Below are 20,081 nucleotides of genomic sequence, written 5' to 3'. Positions count from 1 at the left end.
AACTTTTGTCTAAAACATTTTTTTATTTGTCTGATATATTTGAGGAAACCTTGATAAACCTTTTTCAATATTTATTTCAATATTTAATTTACTTTAATTTATTTAATTTATTTAATTTATTTAATTTAATTTAATTTAATTATTATTCAATATTTAATTTACGATATCTCGGTAACTATTTGTCGGAAAAAAAATGGTACTAGACTTTCTTGCTTTATTTAGTCTTAAGAATATATTGTTACAATAATGCTTTGACTTTTGTTAACTTACTGATTTTTGGAAATTTCAAAATCATTAATCAGTAATTTAATAAAAATCAGGGCGCTATTGTAACAATATATTCTTGAGACTAAATAAAGTCTAGTACCACTTTTTCTTCCGACAAATAGTTAGCAAAATATCGCAAGTTAAACATTGAAAAAGTTATCACGTTTTCCTTAAATATCTTAAAAAATGTTAGACAAAAAAATGTTTCAAACAAAAGTTGTTCAAATTAATAATAGAAAAAAACAATGTAATAAAAAATAAGGGTTCCCGTTTAAAAAACGCAAGTTGACCTTCAAATGACTTTGAAAATAGAGATCAAGGTCAAAGTCAAGGTCATTATAAGGTAGCTCATTTAAATCCCTACAACTTTTATTCAGATAATTTTCCTTGAAACTTTAATATTGAAGGGTTATTTGGGGTGGGACATTAAAATGGGACAACCTGTATATTCCTCAAAATATATCTTTAAATTATACTTTTGCCCAATTTTTTGGAGTGGTATAATATTGTGAAAAAAAATTAAAATCGTGTATGCGATACTACGTTGTTTTATGGCGTATCGCTTTTAAACGATTATTATTAACCACAAACCTGTTACATTTTTTATGGCCGAAAAAGATATAATCTAAATTAGTATCGTAATATATGTTAGTACATATCTTTCTAGGACGTCTACAGTTAGCCTATAAAATTTACGACCGTAGGGGGTTGAAATTATAGCTTCCAGAGTTTACCTCGGAGAAGTTGCAGTATGTTTTTATACTCCATATTTGAGGTGCTTGATTAGTGTAAGTCCACTTGCCTCTCACGATTTAGCGCATTTGATTTCGTGAGTCCCCTTGCCTCTCACAATTTGAAAACTATCTCAATCCTCTTTGCTATCTTCATTGAAGAGTAATGATTTTTGTTGAATATATCGCTAAGTATTTGTGCTGGTTAAATAATCTTTAAGAGATATCTAGCATGAGGTAGGTAGTACACAATGGCCGCAATGTGCGAACAACAGCCAACAGTTCGTCTGCCATTAGCATACTCACATACGTGGTGTGTTACACCAAAAATACCCACGCTGTTTCCTAGGCTTGTATCTAATGAAACATCTGTATGATATTCAGGAAATATGTCGGAATGGAACTTCGAATTTAAGGACAGTGGACTCTTCTTTGACATATTCAAGTGTCAATTTGTCATCCGTATTTATCATTTCCGCTAAATAAGATGCAGCCTGAGAAAGTTGATACGATCCTGTGAAAAAAATTATTAAATCCTTTTCGGTCGTTTCTGGAAAATCCAGAATTTCACCTGATATAACTGCTTTGAAAGGAGTTTTTCGACGAGTTAAGCCTTTTTCTTATATCTCAGTAGCTAATGTAGTTTGGATATCTTTTTGAAATTGCATTCTTTCTAAGATTTCATCCGAAATTGTCAAGTCTGATTCTAATATTTTCCCATAAGTATTCTGAAGAAATGATGCAATCCTAAAATAAATTCCAACTTTGGGTATCAACTTATCTATTTTACGGTCCAAAAGACGATATTTTTGCTTTATTATGTCGTAAACAGCTTCAACTGCCCTGCGTATTTTAGTCACAAAACGAGATTGGTTGGATTCTTCTATGGACAATTGCTTCTTTTTCCCTTTTAAAGCGGGCATTAATACCTTAACATTTTTTCTTCCAGATCCTCACGAAAACCACGAACAAGAACAAAACTATTATTTCTTTTTAAGATCTTGCATAAATCATTAGAATTTTCAGTAATGATTTTTAAGATATTTGCATCATTTTCATTTGCGAGATGTAGCCCAAGCATGTCAACTATACAGGGTGTCCCATTTTTAAAAACACACCTCGATAATTTTCAACACAGTATTTTTAGTAAAAATGTTTCGGACAAAAGTTGTATGATTTCAAGGGGGATATAAAACAACTATACTATTTTATTTACAAATGGCACCACTTTCGAGATATTCACTGATCATTACTTTTCTTAAATGGAAACCCCAATTACACCATCTTTTTTCTACCAATTAATTTAAATAACTTTGTCTGAAACATTTTTTTTATTTATAAATAAATAATTTTACCTAATATTTTTTAAGATATTTAAGGAAAACTTGATAACTTCTTCAATATTTAACTCACGATATCTAACTATTTGTCGGAAGAAAAAATGGTACTAAACTTCTCTGCTCTATTTCATCTTAAGAATATATTATTACAATAGCGCCCTGACTTTTGTTAACTGGCTGACTTTTGGGAATTTCAAAATCACCAATTTCAATTCAAAATCACCAAGACAAAAGTCAGGGCGTTATTGTAACAATATATTCTTGAGACCAAGTAGAACAAAAAAATCTAGTACCACTTTTTCTTTCGACAAATAGTTAGATATCGTGAGTTAAATATTGAAAAAGTTATGAAATTTTCCTTAAATATCTCAAAAAATACTAAGCAAATAGAAAAATGTTTCAGACAAAAGCTGTTTAAGTTAATTAGTAGAAAAAGAAGGTGTAATAATAAATTGGGGCTTTCATTTAAGAAAAATAATGATCAGTGAATATCTCGAAAGTGGTGCCATTTGTAAATAAAATAGTATAGTTGTTTTATGTCCCCCTTGAAATCATACAACTTTTGTCCTAAACATTTTTACTCAAAAAACTGCGTTGAAAAATTATCGAAATGCGTTATTAAAAATGGGACATCCTATATATCTATCAGTTGTGCAAATCATAAAGGGCTTACAAAGTGATACTTTTCCTATCCAGAGAAAGATTTACTTTGATATTCATTATTGCTACTTTTCTGATGTCTTGCATACGTTCCATCACAAATCAAATTCAAATTATCATGAACATCGAACAATCTTTTTGCAATTTTTGTAGTATTATTATATTATATTGTAGTACAAATTGACACTTGTCAATTTGTACTACAATATAATATAAACTACAAATTGACAATTGAAATATGTCAAAGAAGAGTCCACTGTCCTTAAATTCAAAGTTCCATCTTGACATATTTCCTGAACATCATACAGAAGTTTCATTAGATACAAGTCTAACAGCGTAGGTATTTCTGGTGTAACACACTACGTATGTGAGTGTGCTATTGGGTATGGGAATAAGTTTCAATCGTTTTTTATGTAGACAAAAATCATAGTTTGAATATGAAAATATTAAATGATTTTACTCAAAATATTTTCCATCTGAAGCGACAACCTTCGCCCATCTTTCAGGCAATAAACGGATTCCTTGAGTGAAGAATTCTATTTCTTTCGAGGCGATTCAGTCATCGACCCATTTTTGTATGTTGTCATATGAGGTGAAGCGCTCTCCAGTAAGTGCCGACTGCATCAACCGGAACAAATGATAGTCTGAAGGGGCAATGTCTGGTGAATATGGCGGGTGGGGTAGGACCTCCCATTTCACCCCTTCTAGGTATGTCCGAACGGGTTGACCAACATGTGGCCTAGCGTTGTCGTGCTGCAAAATCAGCTTCTCGTGTCTATCGCGCCATTCCGGCCGTTTTTCTTGAATAGCTTGTTTCAAACGCATTAGTTGAAGTCGGTAGTAACGTTGGGAATTGATAGTTTCGGACGGTTTCAGCAGCTCATAGTAGACTACACCCTGCATATCTCACCAGATACAGAGCATGACATTTGACCCGTGAATATTGCGCTTTGGCGTTGATGGACTCGGTTCACCTGGCTTCATCCATGCTAGTTTGCGTTTAAGATTGTCGTAGTGAATCCATTTTTCATCGCCAGTGACGATCCGATGCAAAAAACTCTTTCTTTCTTGTCGTTGAAGCAACATTTCGCACGTGATCAAGCGCCTTTCAATGTCCCTTTCCTTCAACTCGTGTGGTACCCAATTTCCTGCCTTCTGAACCATTCCCAGCGCATGTAGGCGTTTTCCAACAGTGGATCGATCAACATCCAATGCTGCAGACAATTCTTCAAGTGTCTGACATGGATCAATATCAAGCAATTTCTCAAGTTCCTCATTTTGGAACTTTTTTGGGGCACCATCGCGTTCTTTGTCGTTGATATCGAAATCACCACTTTTGAAGCGTTGGAACCAATGTCTGCAAGTTGGCTCCGATGGAACATGGTCGCCATAAATATCCACAAGCAAACGGCACGTTTCCGCAGCACTTTTCTTCAAAAGATAGTAGTGAAGAAGAACTTCCCGCAAATCCTGCTTTTTTGGGACAAATTCCGACATTTTCGATGCGATATGAATACTTGCTGTTTGCACTTCAAACAAAAGTCTTATACTGCGTTTAACAGCTTACATATACACCTTTTAAATCCATGTATCGGAAGGTTAGAAAAGATGCAAGCGATACTATTAATACCATCTATGGGGAAACGATTAAAACTTATTCCCATACCCCATAATAACAGACAAACTGTCAGCTGTTGTTTGCACATTGCAGCCATTGTGTACCACCAATCTCATGCTAGATATTTATTAAAGATTATTCAGCCAACACAAATACTTAGCGATATATTCAACAAAAATCATTACTCTTCAGTGATTAATGAAGATAGTAAAAAGGATTGAGATAGTTTTCAAATTGTAAGAGGCAAGGGGACTCACGAAATCAAATAGACCGAATCATGAGAGGCAAGTGGACTCACACTAATCAAGCCCCAAATATGCAGTAAAAACATACTGCAACCTCTCCGTGGTAAACTCTGGAAGCTATAATTTCAACCCCCTACGGTCGTAAATTTTATAGGCTAACTGTAGACGTCCTAGAAAGATATGTACTAACATATATTACGATACTAATTTAGATTATATCTTTTTCGGCCATAAAAAATGTAACAGGTTTGTGGTTAATAATAATCGTTTAAAAGCGATACACAACCGTTAAATCGTTTAAAAGCTATAACGCAATGTAGTATCGCGTATACGATTTTCATTTTTTTCACAATGTTGCACCACTCCAAAAAATTTGGCAAAAATATATGTTAAAGAATACATTTTGAGGAATATATATGTGAAAAATGATCAATGTCACTATAGACATAACCTCAAAAAAATTTTCGAAAAATTAGAAAATTTATTTCACCTTAAATTTTTGTCGGAAATACTTTTTGATTTTTCTAGAAAATATGCTAGAATATTGGTAGATATAACCTTTTTTTTATTAAAATCGGTTGTTTTTGAAAAAAATATTTAATCTTTTTGGATTTTTCTTTCCCTCTCCATATCTCAAAAATGTCACTTCATATCACAAAAATGAAATTTCGAGGTTAAAATTTGATAGAGTTTCATACCACGTAGATGCAAACTTATGACAATTAGTGTTATGACAATTAATTATGATTAATTATATATGCGGAGGCAGATTTTACATACTTATCCAGCTAAGTCCTTTCATGAATTCTATAAAAATGTCAATAGATTTAATGACCGTAATCGTTTCTTATATTGGGTCGTTCATTAAGTTCTGCGGTTTATTCGGTAAATGGCGTTTGTTCGTTGAAAAAGCATGTGTTGTCCGAACCGCGGGTTGCCGCACCTTTCACAGGTTAGACAACGCTCGATATTTCGCCAGAAACTTTGTTATGTTTGGACGTGTTTTGTATGCATGCTATTCGTTGAAAATGGAGGATCGATGCAATTTTGGCACATTTTGCTGTTTTTCTTTCAGAAAGGAGTAAAAGCGACGGACGCACAACGTGAAATATATGGCGTGTACGGGAATTCGGCCATAAGTGCTGACACTTGCCAGCGTTGGTTTACGCGCTTTCGTTCCGGAGATATGAACCTCGCCGATAATGCCCAGTCCGGTCGTCCATCCACCACTGACAACGGCCACATCATCATCTTGGCCATAATCAAGGTTGACTGACACCTGATAACACGGAAGATCGCGGAGCGCTTTGACATTGCTCATATAACTGCTACGCAGCGATTGAAACTGCTTGGGATGACTGCAGAAGAAGACGGATATTTCCTCACGAGTTCATCGAAAGGAACATTTTGGACCGCGTCGTGATCTGTGAATCCTTGCTGAAATGGAATTCGCTAGAGACCTTTCTCAAACAAATGGTCATCATGGAGACGAAAAATGAATGGTACAACAGCATCCGACGCCAGCGGTCGTTCTGTGGTCCGGGTAAATATTGCGCTCAGCTGAATAAATTGGAGCAGTAGAGGCCGGAATTGGCGATTAAGAAGGGCATCGTCTTCCACCACGACAACGCCAAACCATACACTGTTTTGGTAACCAAGCAAAAATTGAAGAATTGATCTGGCTAGGAAGTCATGCAGCACCCACCGTATTCCCCAGACCTTGCGCCATCGAATTAGCACTGTTCCGGTAACTCCAAAACAATCTTGACAGGCAACGCTTTGATTCAGTAGACGATATCCGAACGTACTTGGAGAACTTTTTCGCGCAAAAGTGGCACTTCTACGAATGCGGCATTATGTCCCTTCTAGAACATTGCCAGAAAGTAGTCGATCAAGATGGACAATACGTCCCCGATTGAATAGATGTTTAAGTACAATAAATTTATGTTTCAATTTAGGGCAAAAAGACCGTAGAACTTAATGAGCGATCTAATATTTGTAAACACGTAACTTAGAATTTAACGTGGCTGTGATAATATTATATAAAAAGCTCTAACCGTAATTAAACGGTCTCTTGTATATAGGATGACTCATAACTAATGTTGCAGAGCTCGTGGAGACATAGAGCAAGTTAAGACAAATATATAAATCCCATACCGTTTTGCGAGATTCGCAATAATTATCGAATTATTAATGACAGAAATCTGACGACTGAGCGCGTACCGAAATGGATGATTGAAGAAGCGTCGCAGCTTATTGAGCCACAGCGTGGCCCAATCGACCTAGCAACTGTTGGCGGCGTGCGATGAGACGTAGTTTAGGCGAAATAAAATGCAAATAGCGGCGCGTCGTCTTTCCCCTCGCCGCGCACCGGCAATAGTTGTTGGATCGACTAGGCCGCGCTTTTATCGAAATAGTTGCAACGCTTCTCCAATCATTTATGTCGACGCGCTCCCACTCCTCAAATTTCTGTCATTAATAACTCGATAATTATTGTGAATCTCGCCAAATTGTATGGGACTTTTATGTTTGTATTAATCCGCTCTATATTTCCATGTTTCCATCTATAACATTAGTTATGGGGCATCCTGTATAGCCTACAAAAATATTTATAAATTCGAGGGCAGGGTAAATATATCGAATATAAGAGATCCAGCTTCTATAATTTTGACTTTCACATATATTATCAAAAAATGATATACCTCAGCAATATCCAAAAAATTTTAGCCGCTGCTCATTGTTTATTAAACAGTTACAAACTATTTTATAAATAGAGCCTATTTTTCCGACACAGTGTACATTAAGAAATGTTAAATAGTATATATGAATACTTGCATCCCATCCCGAAAAAACCTAATCTAATCTAACATAATTCAACTTATACATCTTTGCATATAATTAGACGTTGTTATTTGGCATAAATCTGTTTCAATTAAAAATATAAAATAAAGAAAATGTAATTTAAATACAATTCAAGTGTAAAATATAATAGTAATTATAAATATACAAATTTAAAATCACCAAATTAATTTATAATAATTTTTGATATTACAAAACTAATAATTTTTGATATTATTAGGAGTACAAATAAGCTTCCACCGTTTGACAAAAGATGGCCCCACCAGAAGGTTATGTTGAAATTGTCAGATGTAAAACGTAATATCGTAAGTTTGGACATCTGGTAACAACATAACCTTGAAATATTAGTGACTCCGTATCAGCATCACATAATTTTTTTTGCGCGAAAATACCAAGTTTTGTGCCGAATAAGCGTCATTTGCGGGAACTTTTGATTTACTTCTTTAATTTGAAGAAATCTGCAGCTGAGACTTCGATTGCTTGTAGAAGCATATAGTGAGACTGCTTTAAGTGAGAGAAGTTGTCGTGAGTGGTTTCAAAAGTTTAAAAACGGTGAGTTTGACATGGGAGACAAAGAACGTAGTGGAAGGCCAAAAGTGTACGAAGACACGGAATTGGAAGCATGATTGGAGGAAGATTAGTGCCAAACGCAAGAAGAACTGACACTTACATTAGAAGTAACTCAACAAGCAATTTCACATCGTTTAAAATCGTTGGGAATGATTCAAAAATAAAGAAATTGGGTTCCATATGAACTGAAGCCGAAAGACGTTGAACGCCGATTTTGCACGTGTGAAATGCTGTTTGCCAGGCATAAAAGAAAGGGTTTTTTGCATCGTATAGTCACTGGTGATGAAAAATGCATCCACTACGATAACCTAAAGAAGAGAAAATTATGGGGACCACCTGGCCATGCTTCAACATCGACAGCCAAACCGAATATTCATGGAAAAAAACTCATGCTGTGTATTTGGTGGGATCAGCTTGATGTCGTGTATTATGAGTTCTTCAAACGGAGCGAAACCATTACTGGAGCTCTCTACCTAACACAATTAATGAGATTGAGCCGAGCACTCAAGGAAAAACGCGCCCATTACTCCAGACATGACAAAATTATTCTCCTACATGACAACGCTCGGCCACATGTTGAAAAACCGGTCAAAACCTATTTGGAAACACTTAATTGGCAAGTCCTACCCCACCTGCCGTATTCACCAGACATTGCACCTTCCGATTATCACTTGTTCTGGTCGATGGCACATGGCCTGTCTAAGCAGCGCTTTACATCATATGAAGATACTAAAAATTGGGTCGATTCGTGGATAGCCTCAAAAGATTAAGAATTCTTCCGACGTGGTATCTGAATGCTGCCAGAAAGATGGGAAAAAGTATGGACAATACTTTGAATAAAACGTAATGTACCGTTCTTTCACAATAAATTCCTAATTTTTGATAGAAAACGGCAGAAACTTATTTGTACTCCTAATACAAAACAAGCCGTACGTCCACAAAGAATATATTGGGAGTACAAATTAGTTCGGTCCGTTTTTTTGTATTAAAAGATGTATTTATTTCAAAACAAAATGAATGAACAGATCAATTAAAGTATTTTCCATCGCTGGCTACTACTTTCTCCCATTTTTCAGGCAATTTTCGAATTCCATCTCGAAAAAATGACTCGTCTTTTGAGGCGATCCAAGTTTGGAGTCAATTTTCGATATCTGCGAAAGAAGTGAACCGGTGACCTGCCAAATCGTGCTGCATCCTTCGGAACAACTACTAATCAAAAGGAGCAATGTCCGGAGAATACGGCGGGTGCGGTAAAACATCCCATTTAAGCGTTTCCAAAAATTTTTTACGACTTTTGCGACATGAGGCCGAGCGTTGTCATGAAGAACGCCTTTCAACGTCTCTCGGTTTCAATTCATAAGGCACCAAATTTCCTTGTTTTTGAATAATTCCCATGTCTCTCAATCATACGGCTTGTTGAGTCACTTCCAACGATTCTGTAAGCTCCTCTTGCGTTTGACTCTGATCTTCTTCGAGTAATGCCTCTAATTCTTTGTCTTCGAATTTTTTTGGCTGTCCAGAGCGAGGCTTGTCTTCGATGCTGAAATCTCCATCCTTGAAACGTCGAAACCATTCCCTACATGATTTATCAGTTGGAGCAGCGTTACCATAAACTTCAACAAGCATTCGATGGGCTTCAGCTGCACTTTTCTTCTAATTAAAGCAGAAAATTAAAACCTCCCGCAAATGCTGCTTGGTTAACACAAAATTCGACATTTTCAATACTATAAAAAGCAAGGCTTTTGTATGAAACTCAAAGCGATATAAACTGAATATTATTGGCAGATGTCTAACCTCTCTGAAACCGCCAAAATCGGCAGTCACTATGAACCATTCATAACAGCCGGAGCCATCTTTTGAAAACGGACCGAACCAATTTGTATACCCAATAATATAATATAATAACCATACTAATACTATCCAAAAAATATGTTGACAAATACAAGAAAGATTTTCAATGATTAAATCTATTGACATCTTTGTAGAAAATATGAGATTCAATTGAAGAAAAAGTTTTTTGCATAAAATCATTTAGAAATCATGTTGTCAGATATCCTCGAATTTGTTATATCAGCTATAATATCGCGACAGAAATGTATAGTACTGTTTAAAAAAATATCCATGACTTTTAAATCTTGGAAAATATCTTGACAAAAATGTTTGGCAATACTTAATCCTACATGACATTTAAGAAAAAAATAGATGTTATCGCGCAGGATGATCATTTTATTTTTAAAACTAAAATATTTTGAATATATAATATTATATATCACTAGAATATAAAATATATATCTCTTAACGTTATCTAGGAAGAAGAGAATGTCGTGAACGTAGAGCGTCAGGTAGCTCAGTAGTCTAGAGCAGAGCTGGCCACGATCTGCACATTTCAGGCGAAATTCAATAGGTGACGCCTACCGTCCCCCTCGCACCGCTCCGCGCTCAACGGCCGGGGTGACGATCGCGGTGCACTCAGGCCCGTAGCTGTATAAGAAATCAGCTGAGGCGTCACATTATCATTAAAATTGATAGTCACTAGACCGGGAATCGAACCCGGGTCCTTTCGCTTGCCGGGCGACTGCTCTAGACCACTGAGCTACCTGACACTCCACGTTCATGACATTCTCCTTTCCCTAGATAACGTTGAGAGATGTCGTTCGGAAGTGACATCTCTAGTGCTATTCCGAGCGCACGGCGACTACAGAGAGAGGCATATTACTTGTACCAGTAATACAAGCTGCTGGTCTCTCAAAGTCAAAGGTTGCTATCCTTTAAGACCTGCTGTCCATGCATGCCGGCCTCCATCGTTACCCCTCCTTATTCGGTGCAAATCATAGCTATAAGTCCCGGGGTCGATGCCATTTTTTGGCTGCTCCCGGGCGCTTGGACACGTTTTGCAATACATCATCGAGAGAAAATATTTTGAAAAAATGAAGCTTTTCGGAAACATTGCAAACAAATATTATAAGACACAAGGGGAGAGGAGAGATAAACAATTCTAATATTACATTACAATATATCTTTTCACATTTTTGTAAGATCATTTCAAGGCCAACAAAAATCTTTTTATGTAAAATCATATTCTTTTCCCATAACTCAATCCTACTTTTATTCTCCATACAAAATTAAGATTATGACAGCAAAAAGAAATTTTTTTAAATATCCATTATATTCTGCATTCTGCATATATATTAAATCACCAATATGTAAAGATGGATATTATTAATCAATAGTTATTATTTTACATACAAAAGTATTGTTGAATGTTCGCTACTCGTTGGCTGCCGATTGGTAGTTAGCAAATGGAATATTTAAAAGCCTCCATCGCGAGAAAGAATTTGTGTATAGGATGGCGATTATTCATTAGTTTTCTTTAATTAAAAACTCTAAAATTCACCTAATTATTTGCAAAATAGTAAATGACCTTTATTCAGTTCAATTCAATATATGGTCATTGACAAAAATATTATGCATAATGTTTTGTATAAATTTCAAATGTACTTGTTAAACCTAATAAGAAGATATATATTTTATTAAAAGAATTCCCTAACTGAATAAGACGAATACATTTATATAGTTTTACATTTATATAGTTTTACATTTATATATTTATACATTTATATAGTATTTATACAGTATTATAACTTGTCATCAGACAATTGGTACAATAAATAATATATAAAATATACTTTTTTTCAAAATATGTATGCGTGTGAGCATATATATGCGTATGTATGCGTATGTGCAAAGTATTAAAAAAGTCCTGGAAGAGTCTGATATTTCGAAAAGTATTTTACAAAAAAATATTTCAGAGAAAAGTTATAGAATTTAAGAAAATCCACTTCCTAGCCTCATTAATTTGATTTTGCGTTAAAATGGTCGAAAGTAAAAATGCGTTCTAAAAAGTGCTGCCTATTGTGTATTTATATATTAGTGTCACTAGGCTAATGACGAACTACTAAACAAATGATTTCATAATAACTGGAATTCGCTACCTAATAACGGAGATATTAAGAATGGCCATAATACCTATACAGGCTATAATATCACCTTCTCCTCTATTATTAATTTCTTTTAAAACATTTCTAAAATACTAAATTTTATTCGCTTCGAATCAACTATTCGGTTATCAAGCTTTTTATGATAAAATATCGGCGACTAGCTTTATTTAAAGTAATGAAATAAATGAACTATTTAAAATAATGAAATAAATAAATGAACATATCACTATTGCACTATACCTGTATAGAAGAAGGAAGTTCAACTAATCTATGTAGCTAATGTGTAATATAGAGATACGATAAAATGGAAGTAGCATATGATGGTAATAGGATAGAATAGGACAAGAATGCTTTGATGGAAAGGCAATTTTAGAGTACGTATGTATATGTCAATTACTTGAGATCTTTTGAAAGCACTATATTAGTATTGGATGATTGCATAAGTTCGGGCCCGATTTTCATAAATGGCATTAACTTCATGGCAGAGCTCCGGTGTTTTTGTTTGGTTATATTACATGCACTGAATAGGTAACAGTGTCTTGTGTCACTTTAGCGTCAAACAACAGATAAGTTGATTTGTGCGTAAAAGAAATTTTTTAAAATGGAGAATGAAAAAATGCATTTGCGGCATGCAATACTATATGAATTTCGGAAAGGCGTGAATGTTGGGATTGCACAAAAAACATTCAGAGCGTTTATTTGGACCATGCTCCTGTTCTCCGGACAGTTAAAAAGTGGTTTGGCGAAAGAGGATGGGTAAAAGACCTCGATTTTTGCCCAAAAATGTGTAAGTGAAAACAGCATTATTTTTGATAGATTTTAACCTGCTGAATACGATAAAACTATTGACAAGTTCATGGGGCATCGGGAACACTATGAAAATTGAGCATGAACATAGTGTATTTATAGAAAATCGGTTAATGTATGGAGCTATTATAAAACGCATCCGTGTGAATTTTCGTTTTGGTTCGGGAATAAGAAGTGCATTGTGTATGTGTGTATGTGCAAGGGAAGGTGTAAGCAACTGTGTGTAGGGGGAGGGGGGCGGCTTGGGCAAGTAACATGAAATTGGCTGAAAGGGACTACTACAAAACAAAAATGCATTCGACGTGTTTGCATATGAAGAGGACGGTTAAAGAGGGGGTAACGAGGGTTGTGCCTGTGTGTGTGTGTGTGTGTGTGTTTGCAGGGGAAAGGGTGTGTGTGTATGTGGGCCTGGAAGGAAGGATGGGGGGTTAAATAGTGTTTAATTAAAAAACTCATTTAACATTTCATTACCTAAACTATTAATCGTTTCACAATGCTACTGTAAAAACCGACTTAGCCTCTTATTTGATAAATTGTTAATCTTATTACATTGCTACATAACAGAAAAGCTAAATTGATTTAACCTCTTGCTTCTATTAATCTCGTTCTCTGCCGAACCCGAAACCGCAAGGAGGATGCGACGAGATATTGGTTCTATTTCTATGTATTTAACTTTTTATATTTTTTATTTTTGTTTTTTTGTTATTTTTTGTTTCATCTTTTTATGTTTTGTTATATTTTTTGTTTTATATTTTTGTTTTATATATATTCTTTTAACTTTTTTTCTTGTTCTGCTTGTTTCCGTTGTTGAAAGTTGATTTATTTTTCAATTAATCTGTGTCACAATCGTCGATGAAAGACATATTTCTGGGAGATGCGGATACTTCTGATTGTGACACAGATTAATTGAAAAATAAATCAATTTTCAGTGTATGGAAACAAGAAAAAAAGTTAAAAGAATATATACAAAACAAAAATGTAAAACAAAAAATATAACAAAATATAAAAAGATAAAACAAAAAAATAACAAAAAATAACAAAAAATATAAAAAATATAAAAAATTAAATACATAAAAATGGAACCAATATCTCGTCGCATCCTCGTTGCGGTTTCGGGTTCGGCAGAGAACGAGATTAATAAAAACAAGAGATTAAATCAATTTAGCCTTTCTGTTATGTAGCAGTGTAATAAGATTAATAATTTATCTAATAAGAGACTAAGACTCGGTTTTTAGAGTTGCATTGTAAAACGATTAATAGTTTAGATAATGAAATGTTAAATGAGTTTCCTAATTAAACACTATTTAACCCCCCATCCCTCCTTCCAGGTCCACATACATACACACCCTCTCTCTCCTGCAAACACACACACACACACACACACACACGCATAACCCTCGTTATCCCTTTCTTTAACCGTCTTCTTCATATACAAACACGTCGGATGCATTCTTATTTGGAAGTAGTCACTTTCAGCCAATTTATTCATGTTACCTGCCCAAGCCCCCCCCCACACAGTTGCTTACATCTTCCCTTGCACATACACACATACACAATGCACCTTTTATTCCCGAACCAAAACGAAAATTCACACGGATGCGTTTTATAATAGTTCCATACATCAATCGATTTTCTATAAATACACTATGTTCATGCTCAATTTTCATAGTGTTCCCGATGCCCCATGAACTTGTCAATAGTTTTATCGTGTTTAGCAGGTCGAAATCTATCAAAAACAATGCTACTTTCACTTACATCTTTTTGAGCAAAAATCGAGGTCTTTTACTCATCCTCCTTTCAAAATGGTGATTTTAACTTAGAAGATCAACCCCGCTCTGAACGACCTTCTGGTATTAATGACGACATTGTGTTTGCTTTAGTGAAAGAAAACCCAAGGATTACAACTGAAGAGCTTGCTGAGAAACTAAAAATCGATAATTCGAAAGCGTTTCGTCGTTTAAAAAAGCCTGGATATGTTTCCAAGCTCGATACATCGGTATCGCATCTTTTGACTGAAAGGAATAAGCTGAACCGCATTAATGTGGCCATTTCTCTCTTTGCACGTAACAAAAGAGTCTTTTTCAGATCGAATGGTAACTGACGATAAGAAATGGATTTTGTATAACAACGTACAGCGAAAGAGAACCCGGAAAAGCAGCTGAAAGTGCAGAACCCGTCGCAAAAGTTAACCTGCATCCACTGAAGATGTTGCTATGTGTTTGGTGAGATTGTAGGGGAATTATTCACTTCGAACTACTCCGACGCAACGAAACAATCACGGCAGACAAATATTATGAGAAACTCATTAAATTCGATATGGCTATTCGAGAAAAACATCCGATTTTGGCCAATTAGTAGTAAGGCATCATCTTCCACCACGATAATAGACCGCACGTCGGCTAAAAATGCTACGAAAACTGCAAGAATTGCAATAGGAAATTCCCCAGCACCCACCATATACTCCAGATAATGCACCTTCAGATTTTCATCTGTTCCGGTTTTTGCATAATAGTTTGAATGGCGAAAATTTTAAATTCGAGGAAGCCGTCAAAAACCACCTCACGAACTTTTTTCAAGAAAAACTAAGCTCTTTCTTCAAAAATGGAATCGACAAGCTTGTAGGTCGTTGGAAAACAATTGTAGAGAAGAATGGATACTATATAATTGATTAATAAAATTATTCTTTAAAATTTAACCTACTGAAGTTTTTCTTTAAATCGGGCACGAATTTATTCAATTATACCCAATAGATACTGAGTATACTTTAACTGTTTAAACACAAGAATAACTTTAAATCAGTTGTCAGCATTAACGTTACTCAATCTGCAATATGAGGAAGCTGCTTACTCAAAACTTGCATATCATATACAGAATGTCTATAAAGTCTGACCCCACCCCTGGATCTTGGAAACTGCTTTAAATATGGAAAAATGTTTCAAACAAAAATTGTAGGATATTAAAGGGGGCAAATGCTGAAAATACGGATTTACCTTAAATGGGTGACTAACAAGGCCAGATCAATATAATCGATGTTTTTTTAATGGAATCCTCCATTTTTTATTACATGTTTTTACTTGCTATTTATTATTGCGCAAGCCATTCCCAAAATATGGAGCTTCAAAGCTTGACATATCACCAGCATTCGCGTTACCCGATGTACACCGCAGGAAGGTAGTTCGGACAGATTTATATATCATGTAGTGGCCCTAAAAAAAGCCGATTTTGTATGTGTTTCTTCAGTTAAAACATCTCTCCCTCCCTCTCTCCCTCTCTCTTCCTCTCCCTCACTCTCTTCCCCCGTCTCTCTCCCTCTCACCATTTCTCCCTCTCTTCCCCTCTTCCCTTCCCCTCTCCCCCTTTCCTTCCCTCCTCTCTCTTTCTAACTTAGGCCTCAGAAGTTAAATGTTTGAGCCGGCATTTCAGATAACTACATAAATGGATTCTTGTTCATCGATGGAAAGAGCCTCGGCAAGCCCCATGCAAAAAATGCCTTTTTTCGGTACCTCGATTTTTGAAATTTTTTTTATGCCAAATGGTTACTTATGATGACCCAAAAATTCCTGAAAAATTTCAAGATGAGCATATGCCCCGTTTAAGAAATATAGGGGGTCAAAGTTGACCATGTCCAATTAAAAAATATAGCAGCTTCACATTTATACTCCAATAATAATGTCCAAAAAATTCAGCCGAAATGGTTCTTTTAAGATTTTTGGCTGCTGATTACGAATCTGAAGTCAGATTTCAAAAATTCAAAATGGCGGATCCAATATGGCAGACGAATTTTTCTTAAATTCATCAGATTCACTTGAAACTCGTTACTCGGGGGTTTTTGGGGTTCATCAAATACGAAAGAGATGAAAACTTGTCATCTTTACTTCTTTTTTGCTTATCACAGCTAACGCATTTAACGAAAGGCATTTTTACTAGAAAATCGAACTTTTTGCAGTAGCGCATATAAAAACTTTTTAAACAACAAAAAAGCATAGATTTAAGTCATTAGCATGAAAAAACAAAGAGTACAAAAAAATCTTACCATTTATCATTAATAATATTTTTCAAACAACAATATTTCCAGATTTTCGAAACTGAAACTTTTATTTTATTACATTCGCAAGCGTACGATACAAATAAGATGTAGGATGGAATAGAATGTTAATGAAATGATGATCTGCTGATCGTCTTTTGTTTTCAGGGTTTCGTAACTCTAGGCTGAACTCTTTAAAACGAAACTCAATCCGCTCGACGCTCACCGCTCCTAGGTAGAATGTAGGTCCAATGTGAGGAGAAATAGGTCAATTGTAGGACAAAATAGATTCTATGTAGGGTCAAAATAGGTTTAATGTAGTGACAAAGGAGATTTAGTGTTAGTTAAAAATTAGTTAACCGTTAGATTCGTAATCAGCGACCCCAAAAACCCCCGAGTAACGAGTTTCAAATGAATCTGATGAATTTAAGAAAAATTCGTCCGCCATATTGGATCCGCCATTTTGAATTTTTAAAATCTGACTTCAAATTCGTAATCAGCAGCCAAAAATCTTAAAAGAACCATTTCGGCTGAATTTTTTGGACATTATTATTGGAGTATAAATGTGAAGCTGCTATATTTTTTAATTGGACATGGTCAACTTTGACCCCCTATATTTCTTAAACGGGGCACATGCTCATCTTGAAATTTTTCAGGGATTTTTGGGTCATCATAAGTAACTATTTGGCATAAAAAAAATTTCAAAAATCGAGGTACCGAAAACGGGCATTTTTTGTCCATGCTCTTTAACAGACGAACTTTATTGAACATTGCTATGAGATATCACTGATCCTTTAATAACCTAAGTTGTTGAGAATACTGTTGGTGAGGATGGCCAATTAGATTTCGATGTAAATAACATTAATTTTCAACAGGACGGATGTCCTGCATGCACTACCATCATGACATGCGTAATTATTTGGACAAAAATTATCCAAACAGGTGGATTGGAGGGGCCCGATTGAATGGCTCCCACGGTCTCCCGATTTAGCCCCTTCTTGTTATTTAGAATCGGTAGTTTTCAGAACGCCTCCAGGTACAATCGAAGAATTCCGAAATAGGATAGTTGTAACTTGTGGAGATATTCCTCCTGAGACATATAAGGAAAGAGTTTCACGATTGCTTGTTTCACTGTATGGAAGTCAATGGTGCTCATTCTGAGCATCCTCTGCAGTAACAGCAAGAAAATAACTAATATAAAGAGAAGAAGAAGAATGGTGGAGAGAGAGAATATACATTATACTTAACTGGAGAAATACACACGAAATAGATCCTTTTTAAGGACTCTATGATGTACAAATCCGACCAAACTGTACCTCCCCACGGTGTACATCGAGTAATGCGAATGCCGGCGGTACGTCAATTTTGAAGCTGCATATCTTAAGAATGGCTATTCGGCAAAAGATACACGTAGGTAGTATTTTGAAAACATCTCGACGAGGGCTACAAAAATATGTAATAAAAATGGGGATTTCCTCCTAAGAAAACATCGATTACATTGATAAAGTCACTCTTTTTCGTACCTGGCCTTGATAAAGTCATTCAAGGTCAAATCCATATTTTCGTCATCTGTCCTCCTTAATATCCTACAACTTTTGTCCGAAATATTTTTCCATATTTAAAACCATTTCCGAGATTCAGGGATGACTTTATAGACACCTTGTACATGTAACCCTTAGAAAAGTTATTCATGGATAAAAGTCAAACTTAAACTGAATATTGTAAGTAAATGAGACAAAAATGGCAAAAGAGAAGATATAAAGAAATGGAAATACAAATTATTAATAAATGTAAATGTTATTGATTTGGAAACATTCGTATTTAAATAGTTGGCCTGTGCTGAACAAATACCATATACACATAGAACAATATAATACTTTCAAAAGGTCTTAAATAACTGATACACACGCACCTTCAATTTACCCTTGCTACCAAATTACCTTGAGCTTACTTCCTCCTTTCCTATCACCATCTTATAATTTTCTTATTACTATCATATCCTCTCATCTTACCCCAGTTCCATACACATTATTTATTGTCCTCCTCCATATACAGATATAATATTTTTATTTACTTCACCTTGAATAAAGCTATTAGGTGTACAACTTTGCTTCCGCCGTTTTTTTCCGAAATTTGAGGCTTTATTGTAAAAAACTGGTTATACGAGGGCGGTCCGATAAGTACTTAGCCTCACCGCCCGATGGCGCCACTATCGCAAGAGAAATTTACTATCGTATAGTACATTCTCGTAGACGGCTACTGTCGAAATTTCAGCCGAATCGGACTCGTAGTTTTGTTTTGACCGCGTGTGGAAGCGGGCGTGTCCGCGGATTTTAGAAAAATGGAAAAAGAGCATATCGGTCGGTGATTCGATTCTTGTTTTTGGAAGGGAAATCGCGCAGCGAAATCAAAGAGCGCTTGGATGCTGTGTACGGTGACTCTTCTCCTTCGATGGCGACTGTCAAAAATTGGTTTAACGAGTTTCAACGTGGTCGCATGTCGGTTTTTGATGAGCCACGCCCAGGTGCCCCGAAAACGGCTACCACGGAGGATAACATGACAAAAATCCACGATCTCGTATTGGCAGACCGCCGATTGAAGATGCGTGAGATAGCTGAGACAGTAGGCATCTCAAAAGACCGCATGGGTCATATCCTGCATGAAATTTTGGGCATGAGAAAGCTGTCGGCGCGATGGGTGCCGCGTTTGCTCACTCCGGACAACAAGCGCAACCGTGAGACCACTTCAGAGCAGTGTTTGACGCTGTTTAAGCGCAATCCGAAGGAGTTTCTGCGTCGTTTCGTGACCGTCGACGAAACATGGATCCACTGGTACACACCAGAGACCAAGGAACAGTCGAAACAGTGGACTTCACCCGGCGAACGTGCTCCGAAGAAGGCGAAGACTGTCCTATCGGCCGGAAAGGTGATAGCCACCGTTTTCTGGGATTCACAAGGTGTGA

At 35.8% G+C, this 20,081-nt stretch overlaps 1 protein-coding gene across 2 annotated transcripts in view; it reads right to left on the bottom strand.

Moving 5' to 3' along the window:
• LOC105181424 (Molecule interacting with CasL) overlaps nt 1–20,081 on the bottom strand; it is a 288,317-nt gene that overhangs the window by 157,393 nt on the left and 110,843 nt on the right. The window lies entirely within an intron of this gene.

This window comes from Harpegnathos saltator, unplaced genomic scaffold (assembly GCF_003227715.2).
Source record: "Harpegnathos saltator strain DR-91 unplaced genomic scaffold, Hsal_v8.6 scaffold130, whole genome shotgun sequence".
Classification (NCBI taxonomy): Eukaryota; Metazoa; Arthropoda; class Insecta; order Hymenoptera; family Formicidae; genus Harpegnathos; species Harpegnathos saltator.
This window is presented reverse-complemented; position numbering and strand designations above follow the sequence as displayed.